The sequence below is a fragment of the Monodelphis domestica genome, chromosome 3, assembly GCF_027887165.1.
Source record: "Monodelphis domestica isolate mMonDom1 chromosome 3, mMonDom1.pri, whole genome shotgun sequence".
Classification (NCBI taxonomy): Eukaryota; Metazoa; Chordata; class Mammalia; order Didelphimorphia; family Didelphidae; genus Monodelphis; species Monodelphis domestica.
In genome coordinates this window covers 40,879,739-40,884,225 of record NC_077229.1, presented here as the reverse complement: position 1 = coordinate 40,884,225, position 4,487 = coordinate 40,879,739, and the positions used below count along the sequence as shown (strand labels likewise).

The 4,487-nt window shown below is 41.6% G+C and overlaps 1 long non-coding RNA gene across 1 annotated transcript; it reads right to left on the bottom strand.

The window, feature by feature from the left end:
* Nucleotides 1-432: 432 nt before the first annotated feature.
* Nucleotides 433-4,173, bottom strand: LOC107651995 (uncharacterized). Its single transcript, XR_001629440.2, has 3 exons — nucleotides 3,496-4,173; nucleotides 2,251-2,391; nucleotides 433-1,581 (listed from the first exon to the last, which is right to left on the bottom strand). It is a non-coding gene; the product is annotated as an uncharacterized LOC107651995 (long non-coding RNA).
* Between the last annotated feature and the right edge of the window lie 314 nt (nucleotides 4,174-4,487).

Sequence of the window (4,487 nt, the reverse complement as noted above, 5' to 3'; positions counted from 1 at the left end):
GGTAGTCAATAAGCATTAAGTGCCTACTATGTGCCAGTTGGTGGGATTAGCAAAATCAAGGTCTTCCCTTTGCTCCTCTGTGGGCCAACTAGTCAGGTTGTTTTCTGACCTGGTCTTTTCAATGAATTGGTGATGTTCGTGGGGACTAAACAGTTCAGACAAGAGAAATTCCACATCTTGGAAATCTGGATCAAAAATTTGGAAAGCACATTTGAGTTCTTTCTGAGTCTTATAGGGCTGATCGATAAATTTTGGAACCTGTTTCTTCATGGAATCAAGCTCCTGGGTTGTAAACTGTCTATGCAACTTTGATTGTAACACAGCAGCTGAACTTGATAACTTGGTAATATCTTCTAGTGGAAAAATTTTCTCAAGTTCACTATCAGACTTAGTGTCCTTGACACTGTCATTTTCCTGTGGATTAGCCTTTGTTTTCTTTGCCTTTCTGTCTTTCTCTTTGGGTGCACTATCTGTCTGGCCATTGTTCTTGTCCTTAATCTGGTCTACCCTTTTTGCCTTCATAAATTCCTCAAACATATTCTTAATAATATTTTTCCAAGTTAGTATCCACCACCATTATCTTTGTTGTTTGTTTAGGGATCAGAAATCTATAGATGTTCTTCAAATAAGTCAGTGTCCGTATGGCAGCCATGGAAATGATATAAACTTGAGTCATAATGTGCCAGAGGATAGTTTCTTTTTGGAATGGGCACTGTAGTATGAGTATTGTGGTGTTACCAAGGTATTCCACCAAGTCTACAATCATGGTGGTCATTTTACTGTATAGAATGTTATAGATCCAGTAAGCCATAATGGCAGCCAGCACAGAGCACTTGCTTAAACATCTTGCTGTTAGTTTTTTGGAGATTGTAAAGTCCAGACAGTCTGAGGTGCCAAATTGTAATAGATAATATTGGAGGGAGTATATTTGATGGGTAAGTGATAACTGATGGATTAGGTAGTTATCTTCTTTTGCCTACCCTCCTCCCTCTATATCTCCCTTTCTCCCTCTTCCAGCCTCTTCAGCCTCTCTCTCCTTCCCCTTCCCCTTTCTTCTTCAGCCTCCTTCTAAGTCACTCAGGGTGGGCTATGATGTTTCAGAGGAAATACTCTTTTCTCTTCTTTATCTCAAGTAGAAGTTTATTGGGGAAAACAGGAAAAGATGGAGGATGGAGGTAAGAGGGTTGGGGGTTTTCCTATTATCTACAGTGAGTCTTGGGTTGGAAGATATTGAGAGAAATGGCAATTCAGTCACTACCATGAAACAGAGCAAGTCTGAGAGAGATAAGTGGACTATTGTCCTTCTTCTTCTGCCTTCAAAGTCACCAGGCCAACTCCAGCTTGATTATCCCATGTCCCAGAGATAAACCCAGCTTCTTCCTTCAAAGTCACCACCATCAGCCAAGAAGCCCAGAAATCAGTTAGCAGTTGGTTCTTGCCTTCAACTGTTTCCTGGTAACATTCCAAATGGAATCTTCCTTTGATTGACAGCTGATCAACCTCCAGCCATTGCTTCTTGTCTTGCTGCATGACTTCCCTCTGGCTTTTGCATGCTTTCTCAATTCCTCTTTCACACAGGCACTGTACGAAGGGGATACAAAAAGAGACAAAAGAGAGTGCCTACTTTTGAGGAACTTATAAGGTCACATCACCATTTTTAAAACATCCTTTATTAGACAGAGATGAGTAGGGCTTGGCTTCATTCAACAGATGGGGGAAATGAGGCACCATGGAGTCCAAGAATTTAGCCACCATTACCTAGTAAAGAAATTAAGGATTTTAGACTATATTAAAAGTAACTGCCTAGAACAAGAGAAGTGCAAATTCTGCTGTATTCCAACCAGCCAGGCCATCCTCTAGTATAATATTCATTTGTGGATACCAGGAAGGACATTGATAAGCTGGAGAGTGTTCAGTGCCAGGGAGCGAGGGTGAACAAGGGCTTTCCAAGCATGCCATATTGGTTAAAGCACTGGGAATGTTTATGAGAAGAAAAGACTTGGTGGCAACATGAGAGCTGTCTATAAGTCACTGGTGGGGCTGGTACCTTAGCCTTGTACTTGGCTCCAGAGGGAAGGACTGATGGAAGTAGTGGAAGGTTCAAAATTCAAAAAGATGTGGGCTAGATATAAGGAAAGATTTCCTAATGAAGATGGAGATCCCAAAGGGAAATGAGCTGCCTTGTGCGATGATGAGCTCCTTTTCAATGGAGGGCTAGTCTAGATGTCTAGAGTCTAGATGGCCACTGACCAGGGAGGTTGTAGAGTATTCTTGTTCCACTAAGGATCATGCTGGATGTTCAGAGTACTCTTCCATCTTTGAGACGCTGTGATTCTGAGTTGTCAATTCCTTCTCTCCATCAGCAGAACCTAGAATTTGTCTTCGAAAGACCTACAACAAAGGTGATGAATTATGGGTGTGGAACGAAGGAGATCTTGGTAGGTGTAACCAAGATGTGGGTTTGTTTTGCTTAATTTTTTGTTTGTTTGTTTTGGAGATTGGGCATCCCTTTCTCACCCAGGCTAGAGTTGCAACAACCCTTTATGGATCCAATTCCAATGGGCATGGGGCCTTATAGCTGATCTTTTTGTCCCCTGGGTCAGTTCATCCATCCTTAGGTAACCTGTTGGGTCCTTGATCCTTAGGATTCAACATAATGGGTGCCAACTCCCTTCCTTTACAGAAGAGAAAATTGAGGTCCAAAATGCTGGTAGTCAATAAACATTAAGTGTCTACCATGTGCCAGGCTACCCTATCAGCCTAGTCCACTTAGGCTTGGAAGTTCCAAGCTCAAGTGGTCCATCAACCCAGGCCTCCTCTAGTAGCAGGAATTCCAGGTGCATGCTACCAACATGGAATTAACTGAACTTTCATATCTCAAGGGAGGATTCTTCTAGGATTGGGCCTGGGTCTGAAGCACTCAGTGGAAAGGGATGCAGAAATAAAAGAGGACATTTCTGTCACTACAGAAACTTTGACTGTTTGACTGTTGACTTATTCTTATGACTTGTATTGACTTTGCACAAATCATTTAACCTCCCTGGGGCTATAAAAAGACTCTAAATTACAGAAAAGTCACCCCCAGTGTATAAATGGAGATTGTTGAGCCTTTGGACTTCATCCCCCAGAAGTCCCCTAGTATTTCCCAAAATTCCATTTTCCTGTGTCCCCACGTTGTGTATGATTGTATTTAAGTGGTTGTAACTCCTCCCTTCCCCTCTTGGACCTGTGACCAGGCTGAAGTCAGGCAGTTCTTGTGTTTTAGTTATTATTAATAAAACTTTATAAAATATAATATTTAGTTATTGATCATTAATTTTAAAACCCACACCAGTAATGAAGACTCTAAATTGCCCAACAAGAATTTACCTGCTTGGGGAGAAGGCTCCTTCTGAGGGAGTTTCCCTAAACCAATGAAATCACAAGTATGATAAAACACACACACACACACACACACACACACACACACACACACACACAGATTTGTCTACCTACCGTATCTTTTCTAGAAAAACATAAGTTCCCTGAGGACAGACTGGAGTTTTTCTTTCTCATTTTTTTCCATCTTTTTATCTTCACCATCTAGTATTTTGCACACAACTGGCAGTTGATAAATGTTTATTCAGATAAATGCAGAAATTTTTGCTTGTGTTTTTCTTAGTCACACAGCAAATTGACATGAGAGATGAGATTCTAATGCACAGATATAATTTTCTGAACATTTCTGAGAAAATCAAGCATTCATATATAATCATGCTATAAAAATTGTTGGGATTCAGAAAAGAAGTTACATTCTCCCATTTAACAGATGGAGCAAACTGTGGCAAAGAAGTGTCCAAAGCCTTGCCTAAAGGCGACTAAATGGCACCAGGATATAATTGGTAACCAAACTCAAGTTTCTAGTTGGAACCCTCAGACTTGCTGGATGCAGAGGTCAGAATAAGCAACAATCCTCAGAACTTTGGGTCCTTTCTTTGATGTTTGAACCTTGGTGTTCCAAATGGAATGTTTGGTCTTGCATCTTCTTCTTGCATTTTTCAAACTCCTTTCTACAAGCTTCACTTTCTCCTTGTCAAAAGTACCACCACTGAAGAGGAAGGAAGGTATAAAACTCCTTATTCTCTCTGAATCCAGCAGCTGCAGAAGCCCAGCTCCTCCCCCTTCCTCCCCCAACAGGCTCTGGCACTTGTGACCTTGGACTTCCAGGTTACCTATCTGTCTGCTCTGCTTACATCACCCATTCCCCTGGGCTCCCTATCTTCCAATTGCAATCTGTGTCCTTGGCTCAGGAGGAGGTGGGAATTTTGACGCTTGTTTTCACAGATATCTGAAGAACACCCAGATCTCCAGTCTGTTTGTCCTTCCCAGCAGTCCTGGCTCAAAGTGAAGTTATGAAGTAGGGAGGGTTTATTTATATAGTCCTTTTCTTTCTCCCTCTTTTCTTTCCCTCCCTCTTTTCTTTCCTTCCTTCCTTCCTTCCTTCCTTC